The sequence below is a fragment of the Sciurus carolinensis genome, chromosome 9 (genome assembly GCF_902686445.1).
Source record: "Sciurus carolinensis chromosome 9, mSciCar1.2, whole genome shotgun sequence".
NCBI classification, from domain to species: domain Eukaryota; kingdom Metazoa; phylum Chordata; class Mammalia; order Rodentia; family Sciuridae; genus Sciurus; species Sciurus carolinensis.
Window position 1 is genome coordinate 61976621 of NC_062221.1, and position 27171 is coordinate 62003791.

Below are 27171 nucleotides of genomic sequence, written 5' to 3' on the forward strand. Positions count from 1 at the left end.
GCACAGCCAAGTTTGGTCCCCGTGTCCCACCTATCTTAGTGCATTTTGTATTGCTATAAAAGGTACCTGAGGCTAGGTACTTAAAAGAGAAGAGAAGATTATTTAGCTCGGAGTTTTGGAGTCTGGAAGCTCAAGATCCAAGATTGAGCAGACCTTGTGTTTCTTCTTTGCTGAGGGTCCATTTGATTCTACCACAACCTGGAGATGGGCATCAAATAGCAAAAGCACCTGCAAGGGCACTTTCATGGTGAGAGAAGAAGCAAGAGACTAGAGAGAGATCAGTCTTACTTTTGGGGGGAAGGAGGGTACTGGAGATTGAACCCAGGGGTACTTTACCAATGAGTTACATCACCGGCCCTTGTTTTATTCTTTACTTTGAGATAGCATTTGACCAAATGTTATGATTTACATCTAAGATGTCTCCCAAAAGCTCATGTATGAGATAATGCAGGGATATTCAGAGTGGAATGATTAAATCATGAGAAATGTAATATAAGCTGCAGACTAATCCATTAACAGATTAATAATCTCAATGGATTAATGGGTGGTAACTATAAGTGGATAAGGTATGCCTACAGGAAGTAGGTCACTGGGGATGTGCATTTGGGGTTTATATTTTATTCCTAGCACCTTGCTCTCTTTCTCTGTTTGCCAATTGTCACGAACTGAGACGTTTTCCTCTACTACATCTTCCTGACATGATGTTCTGATACCTGGGGTCCAAAGCAACAGAGATGGTTGACCATAGACTGAACCTCTGAATCAGTGAGTCAAAATAAAATTTTCCTCCTCTAAGTTGTTTTTGTCAGGTATTTTGGTCACAGCAATGAAAAACTGAGTAACATAGAAATTGGTACCAGAAATGTGGTCCTTGTAGTGATTAACCTAACCATGTGGTTCCGAAGTATTTGGAACTGGTTTGTGGGAGAAACCTGCAAAAGTTAGGAGATTCACACTGGAGTAGGCTTAGAATATTGTAAGAAAAGCTTGATAGGTGTTTCTGGTGGGAGTTCAGAAGACCAGAATGCTGATAGTAAAGCTAGAATTAAAGACAGGCAGTTAGTGTAGAATAGGTAATCCGGCCAAATGGAGAAAATGGAGGCGATCTGAGTCTGGGAAGTAGGAAACCGACCTTGGGAGATTGGAATGTCCATGTCTCCAAAGCCCTTGATACCATCCCTCCCAAAAAAGTTGTTAATGAAGCAACTCCTGAGCAGACAGAGAGCTACTAATCAATGCCCCTGGGCTGCTGCTCCCTTCCTGCCTAACACTCCACTTTGGCCCTTCCAGCCCACCTGCTCACCCCCTGGCGATTCTGCCCACATCTCCCAGTCACTACGCAGGATGGGGGGAATGAACAAGATAAGGGATAAGAATGCAGGAGAACAAAGGACATTTTAGATGTATAGAAGTGACAGGACTTACTCATCCCATGGATTCATCTTTGGGTTCCTTTCTTCCACCTGGGAGAAGTCTGTTTTACTATCCTTTAATACAGTTTCTTACTTTCTACTCTACACTTGCCTTGGTGTGCTTCTCTCTTGTTATACTTCAACATCTGAGGAAGCAGGACTTGTCAAGGTAACTGATAACCAGCGGTATGGATAGGATTGTGAACAGTAAAGACTGGGTTCACAAGGTTTCAGCGGGGAAGGAGGACTTTCTTGCAAACTAGACTAGAGGCCATTTGTGCTACATTGTGGCAAAGAAGTTGTCCACATTTTTCCCATGTCCTGAGGCTTTCTTCCAGGCTAAATTCAAAGGTAATGGACAAATTAATCTGGCAGAGGAAATTTTAAGGCAGCACAGCACCAATATCACTGGAGGCTTTTAGTCAAGTTTAGTGTGATAATCAGGAGCATAAAGCACAATGGAAAGATCTGAAAAGTTTGTGATTTGTCCAGAAAAATGCATGCAAAACTGGGCCAAGTAAGGTGTGATTGTTCAAGAGATTACAGTCATTAATTGAGAGGTCAAGAAGTTTAAAAAGATACAATAGGAAAGGTGGCTTAAGGTCTCTCAGGAATTGGCAAGACCAAAACCATCACAAGCTAAAGGGTATAAAAGTAAAAACCCCTTTGCAAAAAAACAACAACAACAACAACAAAAAAAAAAAAACAAAACATGAGGAGATCCTGATTTCAGGTGCTTAGGAACTTGTTTTACAATGCTTATCCACTGAGGCACTCAGAGGACCCCATACCCATGATCCCAGGAGTTCTTGTCACTGCTCAGGGTGGTGGCAGATCTTGGTGTCAGACATGTGGTGTTGGTTCTGTAGGAATGCAGGATGCTGGAGTTAAAGGGTCACAAATGCTTCCACTGAGATTTCAAGAAAGGCCTGGAAGGCAAGGCAAAGTATAGCAAGGCTGGCATCCCTGCAGACAGCTCTTGAGAAGGTGATGCATGAAGATGTAAGAAGGAAGTCAAACCTGCTTTGGAGACACCTGAGATGAAGAAATGACAGTAATGTGGAACATCTCTCAAGGAAAGCTGCAGAAATCAAGCAGAAATGAGCCTCTCTTAGACAGAGGTCATGTGTGCAACCAGCAAGACCACAGAGATGGAGCTGAGCAAGTTCTTCAGATGCCATGTGCCTCAAATGCTGGGTATGGAGTAAAGGACCTGTTAGCTCAGCTGGATTTCAGTCCTGCTTCGGTTCTATGCCTTCTTTCTATGCCCGAATTTTTCTTTTGGAATAAAAATATTTAATCTGCACCATTATACATTGTATATATGTAATTTGCTTTTGATTTTTAAAATAGCTCACACTGAGAGTTTTCCTTGAGGAGATGTTGGACTTGGAATTTTTGGCAATGCTGGAACTCATTTTAACGAGTATGGGGCCACGTGGATGGACTAAATGCAGTTCATACTGTGAGATGAACATGAGTTTTTAGGGGTCAGTAGTGGAACAATATGGTTTGGATATGAGGTGTCAGCCAAAAGCTCATGTGTGAGATAATGCAGGTATATCCATAAGTGATCAAATTAGAATATGAGAACTGTGTCATCAGTAGGTTAATCCATTTGATGGATCAATACGAAAGGCTGTACTGGGTGGTGACATAAACAGGTAGACTGTGGCTGGAGGAGGTAGGTCACTGGGGACATGCCTTTGGGGTTTACATTTTGTCCCTGATGCCTTGTTTTCTTTCTCTGCTTCCTGGCTATCAGGAACTGAGCAGCTTTTTTTCACTACATCCTTTCACCATTATATTCTGCATCACTTTAGGCCCAGAGTAATGAAGTTGGCTGACCATGGGCTGAACCTCTCAAACCATGATACAAAATAAACTTTTCCTCCTTTAAGATGCTCTTGCTGGGAATGGTGGTGTATGCCTGTAATACCAGTGATTTGGGAGACTAAGGCAGGAGGATTGCAAGTTTGAGGCTAGCCTCATTAACTCAGTGAGGCTCTAAGCAACTTGGTGAGATCCTATCTCAAAATTTAAAAAAAATGAAAAGAACTGGGATGTAGTTCAGTAGTACAGAACCCCAGGTTTCAATCCCCAGTAACACACACACACACACACACACACACACGTACACACACACAAACACACATTATCCATTCAACAAATATTTAATAAGTACACATCAAGTGTCAATCACTTTTTTAGGGACACATTAGTGAAAAAGATGCTCTCCTAGGAGTTTGCAATGGCATTAACCTTTAAAGAGTTTTGAGAACACCTGGTAACAAGTGACTCTCTAACCAGACTTCTCCCAATTATCCTAAGGAATCAGAGTATCCCAGACTAAAATTCCTTAAAATGGCTTTTAAAAATTGGTCATGATTATGGTCTGCAATCTGACCTGGTCTAGGGTTTTCTGGATAGATAGAAGATGGAAGAATACTGACTTCCCTCCAAATGTTGTTAAGAATGACTAATAAAAATGATGGTGAGTCTTGGGAAGTTTAGAGTCTGCCTAAAAAATTAATGTCCCAAGTTCTTTGGAGTCTTCTGAAAATGAAGTAATAGCTCAGGGACAAATCCAAAATGAAAAAACATTTCATACAAATGCAATTTACTCCAGGAATTCTCAGTAACTGTTATTGCTTTTTGTGACAACTATGTTTCACAGAGGGCTCATTTCATTTCAAGCTTTCCTTTGTAGGCTCACAATCCGGGAGAAGTGTGGGGAGAAGGACGTTATCTGTGTACATCATCTGATTCTGTGAAATTGCTATGTTAAAATGTAATCCATGAAATATGGCTGCATGATTAATTACAGACAAAGAAACTTGAACCTAATTACCAGAAAGTTATAAGCCACTCCACTAACTTGATATAAAGGCTCTACAATGGAAAAGAGGGCATATGCATATTTGATAGACCTCCTGCACTTTCAAATGATCTTTCCATACCTGAGTGAAATAAAGAAGAAATGTCATCTAGATGAGGCAAAAATAATAATAATAATTATGGCTTATTATTTGCCATAAAGTTCCAAGGTGGCTTGATTTTTTCCCTGTGTGTCAATGAATATGCACTCTGAAAGAGAGAGAGCTCTCCCTCCCTGGAAGAGCCCAGGAATAGTCCAACTGACCACAATCACTTAAAACACATTCCTGGGTGATTCCTGGTGGGACATCTTTTCCCAGTTTCATGCCCCTTGACTTTTGATTTGCTAAATTGGGCAAGTCACTACTCACACCTTGTTTCAGGAGAAAAACATTATCTATCTCAATCTTCATTTCTTTTTCACAACCTTCATAGATGAGAAGGCAGTGAATAAATTTTAGGAAACAATATTGCAAAACTGGACTCAGAGAAGGGAGAGAGTAGGTTAAGGGTAGAGTACAGAGCCCCACTCCCCACAGATATAAGAGTAAGTTCATCACTTTTGTGCAGAGCAAAAAAGAGTTCTCCATGAAAGGATTTCCTTCTTTCATAAGTGTCTATCTCCTCTTCCAACAGAGACTACAGAACTATTCACATTGTTACATAAATGTGTTAATGGGGAAACCAAACATTTGCAGTTGACACTGAATTTATGTCTATGAACAAAATTGAGAGACAGTCGTTCCTGCCCTTAAAGATATGCCATCATGGTAAAAAAGGGAAAATAAATATAACATATTACTATGTAAGGAGAAAGAAGAAAATTTTACAAAGTATCAATTGGAGAAGAAGAAGAGGAAGGAGAAGGAGAAGGAAGAAAGATCAGACCTCCTGGGGTAGAAGGTGGATTCTCAGCACAGAATAACTTGGAGGCTCAGTCTGGTTTACTGAGTAACATTTCAAGTTATATCTCATCAATAGCTTATGCTGCATTCAAGTTTAAGTTCCAAGAGTCAAGTAGCACCTCCTGATATTACTGGTTGTTTGCATGTCCCTGTCTGTGGGTGGGCTGTAAGCCATTCTCAGAAAGGCAGTGAATACTCTTTCCCAGATCTTTGCACATGGTACGCCATCTGTAAATGTTAAGTGAATGAATGTATTTCTGACACTGAGAATGTCAAGACTTTGGAAATTTTTCTTCTACTCCAATAAAACCTGTTTTTTTTTTTTTTTTTTTTTTTAAGTGCTGGCAAAAATAATAGATGAAGGGATTCAGTCTCAGAGTACAACCTTGAGACAGTAAGTTGGAAGATTGGTTTGTGCCCTTCCTGCTCAGTGGATTGATTCAAGGATTTGAGTCTTTGGGATGTCAAAGAAATGATTTTAAAAAGTAGACCTGAAAACAATGAAAAATGTCTGTCATCAGCATCACAATGATTGATCACCATCAGCCAGATAATTATAGAGGTTGAAGACTGTTACAAACATAAAACCTAAAATAGATGCCTCAAGGTTAACACACCCTAATTATCTTTTGTGACATTGTATAAGCAACTGTATTTTCATTTTCTAAAGGTAAATCTGGAAAAGTAGGAGGAAACGAAGTTATCAAGGATTATTTCCTATATCCCAAAAGATATTAAAATTATAGGAGAAATGTTCCCTTTGCTCTCTTACCTAGCAAGGCCAAGCAGGATCAAACTTCTCCAATACGACAACCACTCTAAAATAGTGTATTTAGTATTTCACAGAATACCCTGACATCATTATAGTGGGGTATTCAGTGATAAAAATATATATACATAAAGTGTACACACTAAGGTGCATCAAAAATAAATAACAGCAAAACACACAGAATACTTCATGGCTTCCAACAGTTTATACATCTCATGATATTTATACTATTAAGTCCCTTGAAAGAAGCTATTTAGTAATAAAAATCCAAAGTGGCTACCTTAATGGCAAACCACAAAAACCATTTGGTGTTAGCTAAGATAGTCAGCATTTAAGGACTTGGAAAGTGAAGGGAGGTGGAGAGAGAGATGGGGATGGGGCTGGTTTCCATTTATAGTTGCTACTTAATTGCCTTTTCTGAAGTCAATATCAATGATATCTGAATACTGTAAACATATGTAAGTGTTTGCTCAAAATGGTCTAACTGGTATGCAGTTAAGGACATAACGGGGTCAGAGTGTGACATTAAAGAAATAATGCTTCTTAAATCCCATTCCATATGTGCTTTATGCCTTCACATTAGTCACCAAAGAAGGCCCGCATTCTTTTCCTTTTGATGATGTCATGTGTATTAAGTCCATGATTTTAGCTATTTCTTTTTTTAAATATTTTTAAGATGTTGATAGACTTTTATTTTATTCATTTATTTTTATGTGGTGCTGAGAATCGAACCCAGTGCCTCACACATGTTAGGCAAGCACTCTACCACTGAGTCACACCCCCAACCCCTTGGCTATTTCTTAAAACAAGCCTTAAAAGCCTAGTGCACATTTCTTTGATCATTCCTAATGGGAAAAGCATCTTTAAAAAGTGAAAATAAATCTGTTGAATAACACAGGGCTGAAGTTGAGCATTAGTATTTTAAAGATGATTACTGGGCTGTCAGCGGACTAACTTTATTTTCTAGATATATTTAAGAGAAAGTTTAATGATATCTACCTGTGGGAACTGAAAAATGTCTTCTTAAAGTGGTCATTTCTGTGTGGGCTCTTGAAAGAGTGGTAAAAACAATACAGGAAAACAGAGTGGAAAAAGAAGGGACAGTTTTTGCTCAAGGAATGTTAATACATTGTTTTTAGTTAAGTAAAATTTAGGTAAAGTTTAGGGTGAGAAAAATACATAGAAATGTACTTTCAGAACAATATATGAATGTCAAGGAAAAGAATTTGGACTTTATTTCTTGTTCTCCAGAAAATCACTGCAACTTAGAGATCACCAAACTGACTTGATTATATTCTCCAGCTAATTCCACATCCCATTCTTCTACCTAACAATGTCTGCTTACTGTCACTTCATTGGGCTGGAATCCCTGTTTCTCTAGAATCTGAAATGAAGAGAAATTTTTTTACCAAAAGCATCTTTTAACAAAACGTGCTACATAAAACCAGCACCTACTGATGAGAGATAAAAGAGCAGTTACTTTCTAGATAATAACTGTTAAAAGTCAGCAATTCATTAAAAAGTATTAAAGGTGGAAGTTAAAAGAGGTTCTTATATGCCGTGGCCACAAAAGCAAAAATGTGGAAACAAATGCCCACTGACCCGAGAACTGACTCACCAGGCATGGCTATACTCCCTCCAGGGAACACAGTCTGCACACGAGCCCTAAGGTCACCTCTCCTCACAGGAGCACACTTTTCAGAGGAAATGTGTGTGCAACATGAATGGGCCTCAGGCCTTTATAACACAAACACATTTTAGAAATTTAGTGCTTAATAAAATGAACAAACATTTAAATGTCATCCAGAGCAAATTGTAACATTTTGAATGTGATCTAATAAGATTGTAGGGCAAGGATTGATTAATTTTTGGATCTAGTGTACATTTAAGTGTTCTTGGAAAGCTGAAAATCACCAATTTGGGGACAATTATTGATTAAATAGATATTGTGTATATGACAGCGTTCTTAAAAATGCAAATTTTGACTAAGGCATCAGAATAGAATAGACACAAATTTCCCAAATGTGAAGTCAAAAAAAAAAAAGCAGAAATTTGAACAGAGGCCTTACAGAAACTGGTTATACTACTCTGAATTCCAAAAGGAAGATATAGAGAGTTTGAGGGTAGAGGAGGTCTTGAAACTTAGAGAATGGACTTTAGTAGGGTCATTTAGAAGCTTGATCTCCCTCATTATCTTGGAAAGCATAGTAGATCAATGTCAAAATGAAGTGCCACCTGGAAGGTTAGAAAGCAAGGATGAAGAGTTGATCCTTGACTGACCTACACTCCCTAAAGGTCTCTAACAGGGGAAGTATGTATGGACTGGAAACTGAAAACCATGGGCATAAAGAAGAGGTCTGAAGATGAGAAACCATCACTAAACTAATGGAGTTGCAGTTGGAGAACCCAGTAAGGGGAGTCTTTGAATAACCCATTAAAAAACAAAAACACTCTAGATAAGAGTTGCCCCCAAATATCTTCTTTTTATTATAATTTTAATGTACATACTTTTGGAGTACAGTGTGATAATTTATACACATATACATTGAGGATTTAATCAGGGTAATTGGCATTCCCATCTCCTTATCATTGCTTAGTATGTAAGCCTTTGAGCTCCTCTGCACAGTACCAATTAAGTAGCAACTGTGCCTCCCTTTCTGTTCCTCCCTCTCCATATTCCAGTACCCAGGGGATCAGAGTATTTGGCGTAAGAAGAGGGAGGTGAGTGAAAATGTAGGTGGCCTTTCTGTAAGCTTGCCCCAGCTAGTGGCTGATTTGGAGTTGGAGAATGAAATGAGTGACATTAGGATAAAGAAGGAAACATTTGTATTATACTGGACTAGACTGCGAAATTTACATGTATTCAATGAAAAACATGTTACAACTTTAAGAAAAGCAAAGGGTTTCATCCATGGTCATGGGGAAAATTCCCCCCCCAGTGTATAAATTTTTAAAGGACAAGGAAAGAAAAAAATCAAGTTATATTTTTATTTCATTCTATGTCATGCTTATTTAATGTATGAATTCACAATGTTTCTCAAATGTATCATATAAAATCCCAGAGAATTTTACTTAATTCTGGCAGCACTCTGTGCAATATATATATACACACACACATACATATATATATAATTTTATAGCTGAAGAAACAGATTAAAGGAGACTATGATTATTTTAGCAGCTCACATTAACTGAATAGTCACATGCTAGACTTCTAAACATTTTATATATTTATATTTAGTTTTCACAATACAACTATAAGGCAGTCACTGTTTTATTCCTCACTTTATAAATGAGGAAACTGAGGCACAGAGATATGAAAATCCACAGCCAGCAAATATATGTTCAGTAATCACAGTCAGTCTGGTTCCAGACTAGTCCTAATGGTTAGATGTGTAGAACAGAGAGTAAGTAGCAAAGTCATAATCTGAGCCAGCACTCCTGAAGGGGTGCTCCCTGTATCAATCAGAGAGAACTCACCTGTGTCATAAAGAATAACACAAGAGATATAAAAGGAGCAGGGGAGTATACCGTACACCATGGCTGTCACCAGTTTGTGATATGAGGTAAATAATTCTCTTTCTCTGAGCTTGAGTTTCCACATCTATTAAATTAGAGGAATGGACTGAAGAGTCTCCAGAGTCCTTTATAGATCTGGATTTTATTTCTAGCTCTGAAAAAATATGTATGTGGTGGACAGGTAATATATACTAAATTATGCAAACAATTTAGCTTAGCATCTGACTATATGACTGATGAAACACTTATAAATTTACATAAGAGATACTTTTTGAAAAAAAAAAGTATGCTATCTTAACACGCAATCAAAAATGTCTTTTTATAACACGTCAACTGGATTAAAATATAAGACAATTTCAAAGATCTAAGAAGCTTAAATGTAATTTTTTAAGGTAGTGTGATGGGGTTATACTTAGATTCATTATTATTATTTTTAGAATGGCACAGCTGTTTTGGCAGCTTGTTTTGTGAATCCTACTTTGCAAATGTAATGAGATTTTTTTTTCAAACAAATTTTAGTTAATGGAGCAGAAAACACATTTATTTCCTTGTCACATCTTAGCATTAAATAAGAAATGTAATAAGAAATGAATCAGAGTTTAAAATTTGAAACATGGCATTTGACCTCTTTACTTGCTAGTTGTAAGATTAGAAAATAACTCAATACTTCACTGTCTTTCCACATATTTTTAATATTATCCATTATGAGAAAATATTGTTCAGAGTTTCATTTTCTGTCATGTAAGTATTTCACTATTTTAAAAATCAAAAGCTATGATTCTACTGCCTCACCAAAATAAAATCTCTGGTAGCTGAGTAGAAACATGAATCTGATGTAATTCCCAGGAATGTCCTATGTACCAAATATTGCTCTGAATGACTTACATTTATTGATTTTTTTAAAATTCCCACAACGCACATAGACTCTATTATCCCCATTTTACAAATAAGGAAACTGAGGCAGAAAGTGCCGCTTACCCAGAGTAAGTCAGTTGGTAACTGGAGAGCATGGATGTAACCCAAATTGTTGATGGATGCAGAGTAAAATCAACAATAAAAGAACAGAATACTAATACTAATACTATATGCTAAAATATTCTAATTTTTAGTCAAAATGCTTTATGCTCACAGTGATATCAGATGAATTTCATTTAAGGTCTGTTTCAAAAGCGTAAAATGTATGCCTTTTTGTGAAATTGTATTTATTTTTGGACTTTATTGCATTACAACAATTTGGTAAGCTCTTGCTTGTAAGAGAAATTTTGTTTTTGACTTATTTACTGAGCTGAACAGTGCAGCCTGTGAATTGGGTTGCATGTTTCCTTCTATTTTTGACAGTTTTTCACAGTCAGCATGTGAGGGTGTATTCATTTCCTCGGGCTGCTGTAACAAATTACAGTACCACAAACTGGGTGACTTAAAACAACAGAAATTTATTCAGTCACAGTTCCGGAGGCTAGAAGTTTGAGATCAAAATATCAATAGTGCCATCTTCCCTCTGAATTCTCTAGGAAATCTGAGGTTCTATGCTAACACATCATCCCTGCAAAAGGACTTCACAGATGTCTCCATGGCTGCTACAGGAGCACTGCGACCTTAGCCTGGGAACTTAGCAACACAGGAGGAAAACAGGCTTCAGAGATCCCTCAGGTCTGGGGTGGAGGGGTTTACAGGCAGTTCTCTGGGCAATATGCCCAGAACTCACCTAAAACACAACAAATATGTGTCTTCAGCCTTTCTGAATCTGTTCCTTTTGTTCTTATGCAATTCTTGGTGTTAAGCCTTTAATATTTCAAATTATTACACTTCTTGTAAAAGCTTCCTAATTACACTAAAGACTGTGGTATAGGACTGACTGGTTACTTGGAGACTGCATGTAGAGCTAGCTCCATATATCTTCAATAAAGTGTATATTACAAACAAGAACTAACCTAAATTCTTCTGAATGACATGAAAGACAAATTTCTGTTTATTAATTTTATGTCTGTAAACTCTTCATCCACTCTAAAAACTGTAATATCATGAGATACTTTTAATTAATATAGGACAAATAAAATACATAATTAAAATTATCATAAAGATTATATTTTCAACACTTATCCTTAAACATATCACTGCTAAATATTTCTTAACAATTGTCTTATTAATTCCCTAGAGTGTATGATCCATTTGTTCACCTATTTAGCCACAATATCTTGATAAATGCCTGGTATAGGCTAGTTGTGCAACACTTATTTTTTAATAAATAAATGAATAAAATTAAATCTAGAGGAAAAATAAGAGAGGACAAATTTACTAGATGAATATACAATGGGTCCCTCATTGCTACAGTCAATAATGATTTGTACTAATAGAGGTGTCATGTTGTTGTAGAGCTCTCCTGCTGTGTTCCATCTCTAAACAATTCCTCTGGGAGATGCTGTTTCAAAAATGTCCTGAAGGAAGAGTAAAGTTTGCTAAGCCTCAAAATTAAACAAAAAGAGCTAGGTAAATGAGTATATTTTTGTTTTAATTTTGGCTTCCAATTAGCTGTTGGTTAAATCATTGTGTCAAATATAAAAGCTCCATAGGTCTTCATGCTTATGGATGCTACCTATCTAATTTTTATGCATATACTTTAATCTCCTGCTTTAATTTTTATATTCTATAGTTTGAAATTTTCATTTATGATTGATATGTGACTTTTGTATTATAAATTTCCATGAGCCACCTCAAACCTAATGTGAACTAAGACAATTTTAAAAAGAATCACTCTAGTAGTCCTTCACAATATGACCTCAAATTAATTTTTCACTCTTTTCCCCCACACCAACAATTAATTCCTTAGAATAGTTTGCTTTGTAGAAGAAAAGAGAATTCTCCAAAAAAATCCACTCACAGTTTCCCCTATTATTAGAATCTTGCATTAATATGGTATACTTGTTATAATTAATAAATATTAATGCATCATTATTAAATAAAGTCCCTAGATTTTACTAAGGTTCACTTTTTGTGCTGTACAGTCCTACAGATTTTGAAAACTATATGTTGTTATGTGTCCATGATTGCAGTCTCACCACATAATAGTTCACTGTCTTAAAATTCTATGTGGGCAAATTTCACCCCTCCCTTCTGTAGGTCCCTTGAACTCATGGCAAACATTGATCTTTTCACTGAGTCTGTATTTTTTCCTTTTCCAAAATGACATATAATTGGAATCACACAGCATGTTGTCTTCAGACTAGCTTCTTCATTAAGTAATGTGCCTTTAAATGTCTTTTATATCTTTCCATGGCGTATTTCTTCTTATTGCTAAATAATGTTCCATTGTGTATCCATACCATACCACAGTTTATGTATCCATACCAGTTTATTTATCCACTCATTCATGGAAGTACTTCTTTATTCCTTCCAAGTCTGGGCAAGTTATGAATAAAGCTTATGTAAACATTCATGTGTAGGCTTTTGCGTGGACATAAGGTTTCAGCTCATGTGAGTAAACACCTATGAGCACAATTGCTGTATCATATGTTAAGCCTCAATTTAGCCTTATAATGAATTACCAAACTATCTTCAAAACTGGTTCCACCATTTTGCATTCTCAGGAGCAATGAATGAGAATACCTGCAGCTCCACATTTTTACGAGTATTTGGTGATGTCAATGTTTAGGATTGTAGTCCTTCTAACAAATATGTAATGATATTTTATGCTTTAGTTTTGTAATTTCTTATGGTTATATGATGCTTAACACCTTCAGATAAGCATGTGTGTTCATTCATTCACTGATAAAGTGGATATTCAGAATTTTTACTCATTTTTATTTTTTGTCTTATTATTGAGTTTTAAGAGATTTTTGTACATTTAAGATACAAATCTTTTCTCAGAGACATATGATTTGAAAATATTTCTCTACATTTATGAATTATCTTTTCATTTTCTTAACAGTTGTCTTTTATAGAGCAAGAGTTTCAATTGTAGTAATGACCAACTTAATGAAAGGTGTCAGGTCTGCATGCTGTTGTTTTTGTTTTGTTTTGCATGTAAATGTCCAGATGATAAAGTGCCATTTGTTGAAAAGACTATTTTTACTCTATTGGTTGCCTTTGCTCCTCTGTCAGAGATCAATTGGCTACAGTGGTGTGAGCTTTCTATTCTACTCCATTAATGAATTTGTCAACTCTTTCATTAATACCACACTTTCTTGATTACTGTAGTTTTATAGTAAGTCTTAAAATTGTGTAGTGTCAGACATCACATCTGACTTTGTTCCTCTTCAGTATTATGTTGGTTACTCTGCATCTTTTGCCTTTCATATGAAATTTTAAAAATTTGTTGATATCCACAAATAATTTGCTGGGATTATGATTAGGACAGCATTAAATCTAAAGAGAAAGTTGAGAGAAAATAAATGGTATTTCAACAGTATTGAACCTTTCATTCATAAACATGGAATATCTCTCCATATATTTAGAACTTTGATTTCTTTCATTAGAATTTTGCAGTTTTCCTTATGTAGATCTTGTATATATTTTCCTAGATTTACACCTAAGCATTTCAATTTTCTTGGAGCTAATATAAATGGTGGTGTAATTGTTAACATCAAGTTCCAACAATTCATCGTGGTATAAAGGAAAGTAACTTAATTTTTATGTTAACCTTGTACTCTACAACTTGTTGTCACAGTTTCTTTATTCCAGAAGTTTTTGGTGATTTAAAATTTTCTACATAGTCATGTCATTTGTTAACAAAGAGAGGAATATTTCTTTCTTTCTAATCTATATACCTTTTATTTCCTTTTCGTTATTAAATCAGCAAGAACTTCCAGTGTGATGTTGAATAGGAATAATGAGAGGGAACATCCTTGTCTTGGTCTCCATCTTAGTGGGAAAGGATCAAACTTCCAACTTCTAAGTATGATGTTCACTTAGGTTCTTGTACCTGTTCTTTATCAAGTTGAGGAAGTTCTCCTCTATTAGACAGCTGAGAGATTTTATCATGAATAGATATTGGATTTCGCCCAATGTTTTTTCTGCACTTATCATTATATATTTTCTTTCTTTATCCTGTTGATGTGATGGATTACACTAATTGATTTTCAAATGTTGAACCAGAATGGTAAACTTGGAATAAATCCCAATCAGTCACAGAATATAAGTCATTTTCATAAAATAATTGTTGGACTCTATGTGCAAATATTTTATTTAGGATTTTTACATCTATATTCATGACAGATACTGGTCTGTAATTTTTATTTCTTATAATATTTTTGCCTGAGTTGGGAATTACGGTAACTCTGATCTCATAAAACAAATTATCTGCCTCTATTTTCTCTATGAAATTATAGAGAAATGGTAAAATTTTTTCCTTAAATATTTGGTAGAATGTACAGACAAAACTATCAAAGCCAGGTGTTTTCTGTTTTTAAGGTTATATATTTAATTTCTTGAATATAGACCTATTCAAATATGTTGTACATCTGATATTTACACTTCTTCATCCATCTGATAAATCTGCTACCCTATAACTTCTGACAAACATCTTCCCATTTTCTCCGACCACCCCAATCTCTATACTGAACCTGCACTTTTGTTCTCTATCTCTGTGTATTTGTTTTTTGTTTTTAAATGCTTCGTGTAAGTTATATCTATGAAATAAAATATATATGCAATATTTTTGTTTCATTTAGTTTTAATTATTTTTTTAATTCTCTGAGGATTGCTTCCTTGACCCATGTATTGGTTAAACTCCAAGTTCACTAGGATGTTTCCAGTTATATTTCTGTTATTTATTTCTAGCTCAATTCCATTTTAGCATGAGAGCATACTACATATAATTTACACTTTTAATTTATTAAAAAATGTTTTATGGATGTAAATATGTTCTGTCTTGGGGAATGTTCTATGTGTGCTTCAGAAGAATGTGTATTCTGTTGTTGGATAAAATATTCTTAGATGTCAATTAGATATAATTGATTGACAGTGATATTCATTTTGACTATATTCTGACTGATTTTCTGCCTACTGTCTGTCCATTACTGAGATGGGGTGATGGAGTTGAACTAGAATGGTGGATGCATCTGTTTCTTCTTGTGATTCTATCAGTTTCTGTCTCACCTATTTTGATGTGCTACTGTAGGGACATACACATTAAGGACTGTTATGTTGTCTTGGAAAACTACTCCATTCATTATTGTATTTCTGGCCATTATCCTTAATAATTTTCTTTGCTCTGAAATCTGTGTCTTAAATGAAATAACAACTCCAGCTTTCTTTTGATTATTGTTGACACTGTATATGTGTCTCTATTCCTTTATTTGAAACTATATGTGTATTTATATATAAAGTATGTTTGTTGCAGACATCATATAATTGGGTCTTGGCTCTTTTTTTATCTACTCGATGATTTCCCTCTGGTGTGTTTAGACCATTCTGAGATTAATATCCACCATATTTGTAACTGTTTCCTACTTGTTAATGTTCTCCCCCTCCCTTCTCTTCTGCCTTCCACTTTTTTATTACCTTCACTGGTTTTAACTGAGCATTTTATATGATTCCATTTTATCTCCTTTCTTAACATATCAAATATACATTTACAACTAATCCAAGGTCACTTTCAAATAATATTGCTTCACTATGAGTGCAAGTTCCTTACAACAGAATACTCCCAATTCCTTCCTTCCATCCCCTATAATATCTATCATTCATTCATTTCACTTACCCATAAGCTAAAATAACCAAATATGTTGTTGTTATTATTATTTTGAATAAACTATTATCCATTGAATAAATAAAAACTAAGAAAAAGAAAAGATTGATTTTACTTTCATTTACTCCTTCTTTAGCACACTTCCTTTATTTATTTAGATCCTGTCTGACCTATATTATCTTCCTTCTCTCTGAGGAACATATTTAACTTTCTTGTGAGACAGAAAGACTACTCCCAACAAATTCCCTTAGTTTCATGCCTTTATTTCTTCTTTAATTTTGAAAGATAATTTTTCTGGATATGGACTTTGCCATTAGTGGGGTTTTCTCTTTCAGCACTTAATTTTACTCCATTATCATCTTGCTTGTAAGTTTTTTGATGATAAGTCTGATGTAATTCTATTCCTTGCTCCTCTGTAGCTGTGATACCCCTTCACCTAGTCTGTTACCTCAGTTCCCTGATGAATGTAAGAGTTATTGATTTTCAGTTTGTTCAGATTTGTTTTCTTGTGAAAAAAGAAATGATGACTTCCAAGTTTTCCACAGGTAGAACTGGAAGTCAGAAGTTCATGTTTCACTGCTCCTGCCATGCACTTGTATTTTCTCCTTTATATGTGCTGTTCCTTTAGTCTTCCTCCTATCCGTAGAACAAGAGCCCCAACCTCTCCTACTACCTGGCTCATGTATTACTTCCTCTCTAAAGTCTATACTAAGGAGTTATTCACTTAACTATGTTTTCTCATGCCCTAGGTACATTGTATAATTATGTAACTTATCATACTATATAATGATTAGATTCAATTATTTACAGCATGACACAAGTTATAGGTACATATTGTGGGCAATGAATATAAGCTATAAATGTTAAGAATGGAACATTAATACTTTATTAATTCATGTTTGTTCTCTTAAGTCTCTGGCTTTGGTTCACCTGCCACTTCCTTTCTGCAAGAGCTATGTCAGGTAATCCCTGAGATGATATTTTTTGAGCTTACAATGGAATCCTCTGGTTCTAGTCTTATTTCTTATGTGAAGCCCATAGCAATTTAGTAAGATGGTTCCAAAGATACAAATTAGTAACACAAACTCATGAGATTCGGAAGATTGATTATGCTTTCCCAGTGCTCATTAAATTCTGTGATAAGGTTAGGAAGACTCTCTGGATGATTCAAAACCCTACTACCATGTTAACATAGGCTAATATCATTTACCTTGCCATTGTTACAAGCTTCTTCCTTAGATGATTAGAATCGTTTTGTATATTAGCCAATCAATAAGAAACCAGACTAAGCAGTTGCTTAGCTTGAATATGAACCAGAAGCTCCCTATCTGGGGCCTGGATCTCTTGATGGGGGTGATAGGAAGAGATCTGCCCCAATATTGACAAAGGCTTATACGTAACTGAACCTTTGGTGATCATGATATTCAGTCCTTGACTGCTATAATCATTTATTAGAATCATATTCTGGTATAGTTAAACATGAATACATCAAAAATGGGGAACTGAATTTATGCCCTATAAAGACATTTTTTCTTAAGACAATACCTCCAGAATCTAGAACTGTGACTGATATACAAAGAGAACTCCATAAAAAAAAAAAAAAGGACTTCTGAAATTTCCATTCTGAATTAGAAGGTAAAGAGGAAAAAGGGAAAGGCTCCAGATTCTCTAGTGTTCTTTCAACCATGCGGTTATTCTTCCCAGTAAATTCTCTCTGTTGACAATTTATCCTATAGATCTTGGAAAGCGGGGGAGATGCTTCAGAATAAAACTGCCCAGATAGGCTACTAATATTCCTCGTTTAGAATTAGGCCCGTAGAACAGTTTATGATGTATTGGACAATATCAAGTATGGAAAGACTAAAAGTTCTAAGTTGTCAGGAGAGTTACATTTTGCCATGCATAAAAATGAAATCTATTTTACTTTATATAATTAATTCTATTGATTAAATTAAATAAATAAAAATCCAAGTTACAAAAATCAAGTCTTAATTTTTGTCTTATAATTCACAGAAGGCTTAAACAACTCTCAATAGTCAAGTTATAGAATAAAACCAGTGCCCATCAACAGATGAGTAGATGAAGAAAACGTGGTATAATTGGACAATGGAATTTTTACTCATCCATAAAGAAAATAAAATCATGTGTTTTGCAGGACAATGGATGGAACTGGTGATCTTCATGTTAAGCAAAATAAAACACACAGAAAGATGAGTATTGTGTATTTTCTACTATAGGTGGAATCTAGGGGGGGAAAAGATGACACAAATGTAGAAGGGAGATTATTAACAAAGAAGAAGGGAGTCAGAGAAGGCAGAGAGTATAAAGGTAGGCAATGGTAGGGTAGAAATGATCATAACACATTATTTGAATATGTAAATGACAAAATGAAACCCATGATTCTGTATTAATTAATATGCACTTTTAAAAATACATAACACTTCTTTAAAAACAAATATAAAGAAAAATAAATAAAAGTCAATGGAATTTGAGTACTTGTGGTATGTAAGGTTTCGGGGAGATGGGATTGTTGGAGGAGAGAGATATGTACAGCTTGACTTCCAGTCATGAGACAAGTGGAGCAGTAGACTTACACACATGAACAGATAAAAAGAAAACTTTGGTGTTGGATAAGTGCTGGTCATGTCTTGCAGGGAGCACTACAAGATTTCCTACAACTAAAAAACAACACATGTGAGAGTAAACTGTGGGAGATGTCCCAGATGTGCCTCTTGGACTAGACCTTGAAAAATAAAAGCACAACAAATCTATGAGAGAATTTTTCACAATAAGAGTGGCATATATCTAAATATTATCTTAAAGCATTGCTAAACATATGAACCATGAAGCACCTAGTACAGGGTCTGGCACATGTGGGACTTCAATATATAACAAATACCATTATTGTACATATTATTTGTAATATAAACAGACAGATGGGATGTTCTCTGTCAGTTGTGATTCTCCCTGGGTAGAACCTCATGCTTCACTGTTTTCTTCACAAACCAATGAAAATATTGTTTTTTATATGTCTTTGACATCAGAGAGACAACTGAATTCTTCATTAAAAGATAAGTAAAAGTATTTGATTATTTATGTTCATTCCCAAAAGGATTGGAGATAATTTCCATTCTCAAACATAATTCAACAGCTATGGGATTTACATTTCAAGGGAAGTTGAATTTTAGTAGTTATTTGTGTGCACACGCAATCACTCCTTTCTAAGAGAGAAACTGATGTTCTCTGAAAAGAGTACATTGTCACTATCCCCCTCCTTTACTACAAGAAAAGAACAGATTTTCAGCTGCTGTGTCTCTTTATTCCATATGAAAAGGAGGTGGTGGTATCAGTCAAAGCTTGATGCTCATTTGGTCATGTGAAAAAATGGATAAGACTGTTCAAATTCAACCTTGCGGAGGAAAGCACTATCTATTCTATCAATTTCACCACAGGTTGTGAAGGGCAAGGCTCTTCAGGCTTCTATCCACACATGGCCTTGAAACAGAGCCCAGGTCCTCCCGTCTGAGAGCACAAGTTGAAGCCTGCCTGTCCTTCATCCCAGTTCTGTTAGGGAACTGAACACACAGAGCACTTGGGGCCTTTCAGGACACAGCTTAACTCCACAGGTGGGCTCCAGAATGCTTTTGTATTTGTTTAAATTAACTAATGTAATTAACACAATTAATGACAGATAAGTTGATTTCATTCTTATGCACACCCATATAACTTACTACCAATAAGTTTAACATCTTAGATATACATACTGAGTATACTTTTGTCTCAGGTCAAAGCTGAATTCTGCCTGTAACACTACCATACTCTTTCCACTAATAGCTAGATTGTGGAACCAACCTAGATGCCCTTCAACAGATGAATGGATAAAGAAACTGTGGTATATATACACAATGGAATATTATTTAGCCACAACGAAGAATAGTATCTTGGCATTTGCAAATAAATGGATGGAACTGGAGAATATCATGCTAAGTGAAATAAGCCAACCCCCAAAAACCAAAGGCTGAATGTTTTCCCTGATAAGTGGATGAGGATACATAATGGGGGTGGGGGGGTAGGGAATGAGAGAAGAATGGAGGAACTTTAGATTATGTAGAAGGAAATGAGAAGGGGGTATGAAAAATCAAGGAATGAAACAGACATCATTAACCTATGTACATGTATGATTACATGAATGGTATGAATCTACATTGTGCACAACCATAGAAACGAAATGATGTACCATGTATACAATGAATCAAAATGCAGTCTATAAATAAATAAATAAATAAATAATTTTTAAAATAATAAAACTGATCCTTAAATATCCTTTTGTACTCTTTTCCTTATTTTCTACTGGTTAGAATCTAGAAAAGAGGAGTTAGTTATCAATATTCTAAACTTCAGCATCCTTTCTAAACTGGAAAGTCCTTGATGACATGAAGCATGCCTTTTATCCTTGGTGACACCTTGATGATCACAAGGAACCTTGGCCATCAAGGACATTTGATTAACATTATAAAGCAGACATCTGTCTAATCAAACACTTTGAGATAGCTGCTAAAATATGCCGCAATTATAGCTTTCCCCTACCCTGCCCCTCAAATAATATTTACTCCAGAGTTCCAACATAATAGTAAAAAAGATACTAGCTTTGCAACTTGCTTTTCCAACAGAATGAGTCTAGCTAGCTGCAGGGATTAGAAAAAGAAAAGAAGGGGATGGGAAGGAAAAAAAGAAAGTACCAAATATATTGATCTCTTTAGATTTTTGAGAACCAAGTCTCATTGCAAAACTGCCTTTTATTTACCATTCCACAGGGAGAGAATAATGTTTGCCATGATTTTCAAGGTAAATCAATACCGTTAGGTAGTAAAAAGAACAAAACTCCAAATCTCAAGTTCCCAATAACTCAGAAAACAATGAATTCTAGGCAGACTCTACTGTGATATATTGGCTTTCACAGAGTCACAGAATTATCAGACTGAAAAACTTAAAATGAGCTCTCAAAGCCACTTAAAAACTATTGGGGATATTGGAGCTTTAACTAATTGGTCCTGGTGTTGTGGAGCAGGCACAGGGCTCTTACCAGATTGTTGATGACACTGAAGTTATGTATGTTACTGGTTTTACACTCAACAGGCTGAATGGATCCCCTGGGAGTTACCCCAGTCAGGCTCCACCAGGGTGTGAGTGGAGAAATTAACATCTATTCAAATATGTATTATAGGGATATATATCAAGTTAATGTAATATGTTACTTATTATTTTGTTACTTATTATTATTTGGATTTAATATGACCTGATAAATGAAGATGTTCAAGCCTTGAAATGTACATTGGTGCCTTAAGATACCAAGTATAATATGTCACCTTATTTAATGCTCACAGTCCACAGTTGGTGGTAATTAATCCCACGAGACTTGAATCATTATCTCCATTCTACAGATGAAGTATTTGAGCCTCAAAGAACTAGAGACATGGCCATAACCACATAATTTATAATGCAACATGCATTTTTTGAAAATCTCATGCTCTTTCCACTACACTCTCAAATAAGTATCTTTATTTCAAGAACTTATTTTCTAAATCAATGAGTTATAAAGAATATCAACTTATTCTGCAATGCAAGGAAAACAACAGAATGAAGAAACAACCTACAAAATGGGTGGAAAAATTTGCAAACTATATATCAGGCAAGGAGTTAATATCCAGAATATATAAGGAACACAAAAAGTTCAGTCACAAAAAACTAATCCAATTAAAAATGGCAATAGACCTAAATAGATTTTCTCATACATAATAGCCAACAGGTATATGAAAACAACTATTCAACTATACCAGGGACAAAATATAACCCACAAAGGTAGGCTCCCCGTGACCTCCTTCTTCCAGTTATACCCCACCTGCCTATAGTTACCACCCAGTTAGCCCATCCAAATGGATTCATCCACTGATAAGGTTACACTTCTCATAATCTAACTATTTTAACTCTGAACATTTTTGTATTGTCACACAAATGAATTAAGGTGAGTGGATATCTCATATCCAAACCATGAAAAATGGCTTTCATTAAAAAGTTAAAAGATAAAACTGCTGGTAAAGATGTGGAGAAAAGGAATCCTTGCACAATTTTGGTGGGAATATAAATTAATAGCCATTTTGGAAAACAGTACGGAGGTAACTCAAACAATTAAAAACAGTACTATTATGTACTAGCAATTCCACTAGTAGGTATATATGTAAAAAAAAATAAAAAATATGTTGAAGAGACATCTGCACACCTGTATTTATTACAGCACTATTTATATTGGACAAGAAATAGAAACAACCTAAATATATATATCAATAGATGAGTGGATAGAGAAAATTATGTACATATATATAATTAATATTATTCAGCAACAAAAAGGATAAAAAGTCTATTGTGAAAGCACAGATGGAAGTGGGGAGCATTATGTTACGAGAAATAAACCAGTCCCAGAAATAAAAATACCACATAATATTACTCATATGTGAATTCTAAAACCTTGATTTCATTTTATATACGCTTAGAGTAGGACAGTAGTTATCAGAGGCTGAGGAGAGAAGGAGGAATGAAGGGATGGGGAAAAGTTGATCAAAAGGTACTAAGTGACAGGTAGGATTCAGAAGTTCTGGAAAGGTATTGCACAATAGGATGACTCTAGATGATGAACTAGATCTTTCAAAAAGCCAGATTGGGAATGTCTTTACCATAAAGAAATGATACAGATTTAAGAAGATAGGTATCTCTGATGTTTACTAAAACACCATGTAGGACCACAAAAATAATTAAGAAATGTTAAAAAGAATATCAGCCTACAGGAAATAAGTAATTTGCTTCTGTTTTTTTTTTTTTTTTCAAATGGCCTATGTAAACGAATAAGCATTTTTTTAAAAAATTTGTGCTAATTAGTTATACAAGACAGCAGAATGCATTTTGACTCATTGTAAACCAATGGAGCACAACTATTCATTTCTCTGAATGTACACAATGCAGAGTCACATCATTGATGCAATCATAAATGTACATAGGGTAATAATATCCATTTCATGAATACGCATTTTTATAAAATCTACCATGTGACTGTAGTTTTGTAAGTCATTTTCTCATCACTTAGAAATTCTTACAAATTATGCAGCTCTTGCTTCATTTTCTACCTCCTCCTAAAAAGTTGAAATGTGTAAGAACTTAATTATACTTTTATTTTTGGTGCCCAAGCTGTGACCTTTTAGTTCAGACTAATCATTTTTTTCTTGGATGCCCTTCACAATTAAAATTGCTTGCATGAAGTAATTGAAATACCACTTCTTTTAAATATACCCCCATGTCTGAGTATTTGAGTAAGATTCCAGACTCTTTCAAGGTTGTTTTTGAAATAACCAGAGATAATGAAACCAACTAAAAGTGTGTTCATTGACTGTGACAGCAAATGTTTGTCCCCTGTGTGCTGGAGATGACAATAAGCACAACCTGGTGCCCATTCCTGGTTGTGAGGAGATCACAGTTGAGGAGAGATGTACCTACGTTCAATTAAGCACACTTGTATCCTATTTAGCAATGTAAGCTCTGAATGGCAGGCCGAGAGGGAAACCCATTAACTCTACTGAAGCAAGGAAAGAATTCAAAAAGGTGGTGATGAGTGAACCACATCTTGAAGTTACAGATGCATCTACTACAAGATGAAGCAGGGAGGGAAAAGAGTGATCCCAGGGATCTGAATAATATGTCATCAGATGTCTGGCTGAATTCTCTATCACACATAGTGCTAGCACCCATCCGAGAGAGGAGAATTTTGTGCTGTAGTTATTAGAATTCAGTTTTTTCTTTTCCTCTTCAATATGCAAACCTTCCTAAGGTCCTTGCCAAATCACAAAATCCTCCAAGTCAAATATGCATCAATGGCAGACTCTGGTTGGAACTGTTTCCATTCACAGTTACTCGTGCTGAGCCCTGTGGTGTTACTGAGTTACACAGAATTTAAAGCACCCTCCCCCAAATCTGTTCTTTTTTTTCTGTTACTCAGAGCAATCTGCAGCCTGACTGAACTGATTGATTTCTGGGATGGTGACCAGAGTTTTTGGTTGCTTTGGGTATGCATACTAATGGCTGATACAGAAGTTTTCAACAAAGAATTTTAAATGGTCTCCAAAAAGGCACATAAGACAGGATGGCATGAACTAATTCATAACACTGAGTGAACAAAAGAACTATTTTATTAATTATGCTAATGAATACTTACAAAACTTTTGGGATGATGTTTTCTTGTTCTGAGTACGCTCTTGTAATTGGGTTTTCAATTAAATTAACATCATTTGATCCAGAAGTCATCAAATAATGTAAGCATTCCATGACAGCAGAGGAAGGTCTGGACCCCTGCAGGTGCATGACACCACATTGCTTGTCATGTACCCAAAAGTGCCCGCTTATTGCAGAGATACACACCTTATGATCTGTCAGTTCTGTGATGTAAAACATATCATCCTTTCTAACCTTTAAAAATATTTTCTTTGAAATTTATATTCCATCCAATTCTAAAATGATGAGGCAATGTATACATACTTTTTTTAAAAAGCTGAAATAGAAAATTAATTCCATAAGGGGAATTCCTTGAATGATCCAAAAGAAATTAGAGACTCCCAGGCCTAAAATACGAAACATCTATTTGACTCTCATAGATTTTTCCCTCCAAATCCTGTCAATCACCCTCTCTGTTTCTCTTAGCTTTATTTTTAAGGTTTCTATCTAATTGTGTAGTGTGTCATGACAATTCAAGCCTTCCTTGATCTTCCCTAGCCTTACTTCCTTTACCCTCATCTGTACTGCACAATTCACTGCATATATATTATCTCATTCTCCACTTCTGTTCTCTTTTTACATATAAATTAAGAAGAAACGGCATCTTATACTTTCTTTGTACCACCATGATGTCTAACACAATGTTAAGCATGTAGCTTTGTTCAGAAGCTGTTTGGAAGTTAACAGTCTGTAAAATTTAGCTTCTTTTCATGCACTTAGTTATCTGGTCTATTATATCAAAACAGATTAGAAGTAGCCACAAAAGAAAAACTCTGAGGGTTAACAGAGTTAAGACTAGATTAAATAGGATCAGCTAGCCAAAGTAGTACAACTGCTAACTTCAAAATAGACTGGGGTCATTCAGTGAAGGGGCACATTAATTGTAAAAAGTTTAATGTTTCTGAGAATGTAATGAAAATATCAAAGTATTCATCTAGATTTCAAGTTCAACAACTATCTTATAGTTACTATGTACCAAGAATTATGCTAGAATAGGAGTTTACAAAGTTTGTCATGGCAAATGGATCATTTCGTGACCCATTAGCAGAGAAGGATGCATTATGTTGTCTTCGAAGTAAAGTAGCAAATGCTATGCCAGATATAAAACACCTTGTGGAAGGCCAGATAGAAAATACTCCTTTAACAAGATTACTTCAAAAAGGGATTCCTGATGTATTGCCTTTCCTTGATGACTTCAAATATCGAAGTAGTTGTTGTCAGTCATTGTTTAATAAGGCATTTTCAACCCTAAAAGTAAATTTAAAAGAGGGCTTACACCCAAGATTGCTTCAGGATCTGTGATGTTTTTTATAGGCATGACTTTGGGAAGAAGTGAAAAGTTTCTAGGCACAATATGGGCACTGAAAAATGTTTGTGAACTGTAATACTCCACTGTGTGACAAAGATCCATCACTCACAAAATATAAACAATTACCTAACAGAAGAAAAATATTTCACAGCAAGGAACTGAGCAATTTATAGAAATTAAGGCAGATAACACCTAGTTGCCAAGAAATGTTACCCAAGCTGAAGCACAATTACACAAACCATCTGGGTGTCATTTAAGAGTAGCACAAACAGAAAATCTATTCTCCCAAGGGATTCATGAATCTTCCTTCAAGAATTAGATTTTTATCTATGATTAAATTTAAAAAAATCTTCACTAAATTATGGTGTGATCTTTAGTTATGGCTGATATCCAGATAAATCCATGATTTAAACCCAAATGACACTTCAGTCTTAAATGATGATTCCACGTTTTCAACTAAAACCTGAAAGTTCATCTATTGTCATTGTATTTCTTGAATCATCAACTATAAAATGTTCATAAATAGGGTCTGTTTATGATACATGCACTCAAGCAAGTGGAGCTCAAACCAGTTCTCAATGAGCTTTCAATAATCAAATAGATCAAACTTTAGTCAGTCTATCCCCAAACTAGCTTGTGCTCGTTACCAAGGGACATGGACTATTTTTATAAACTCACTTTTCTATTTGGAATTGCATTTTAAAGACTGGCTGCAAACTGTGTGCTTGAGATGTAAGCACTATCTGCATTTTAAATATCTTCAAAACATCACAAGTTTTCACGAACACCACGTCTTGTATGCTTAACTTCATATCATGGCTAAAATCCAACATTCATAATGCCAAAAGAGACTTTGTATCAGAGTGCCCTTGCTGTTCCAGCACAGGTGCAAAGAACCTCCCAAGACCCAAGCCCATCAGCACCAAGAAATCTTTACAGAAAATTAGATGACATTCAGGGAATACATTGATAATGACTCAGGAAACTGAAGGTTACGTTTAAAATGATTTGATCAGTCTCAGACTACACAGATAATAGATTTTGAGAGACAGCTGAAAATCATTCCCTCATCCATTCAACAGTTATTGATTGTGCATCGGCTGTGCCAGTCCCCACTCTAAGTGATGGGATGCAGGAGCAAAGGTAGATAAGGGCCTGGACTTCATATATTATCAGAGGAATCAATCAATACTTCTATTAATAAATCAATACTTTCAAACAATGGCAAGGGCTATAAAGAAAACAAAACAGATAATGTGAATAACGATTAGGAAAAGAGAATCTAAGAGATGATGTGCCAAAACAGAAGTAAAGAGTAGCCAAATAGAGAATTACAACAGGGAAATACAAAGACCATTCCAAGCTGACAGGCATGAGGCACA

The 27171-nt window shown here is 35.4% G+C and overlaps 1 protein-coding gene and 1 pseudogene across 3 annotated transcripts in view; one reads left to right on the plus strand and one right to left on the minus strand.

Annotated features, from left to right (window-relative positions):
- The window catches only part of Fgf12 (fibroblast growth factor 12), a 540917-nt gene that overhangs the window by 102852 nt on the left and 410894 nt on the right, over nucleotides 1-27171 (minus strand). The gene's annotated exons all lie outside the window — the stretch shown is intronic.
- The window catches only part of LOC124992766 (general transcription factor 3C polypeptide 6-like), a 34665-nt pseudogene continuing 32988 nt past the window's right edge, over nucleotides 25495-27171 (plus strand).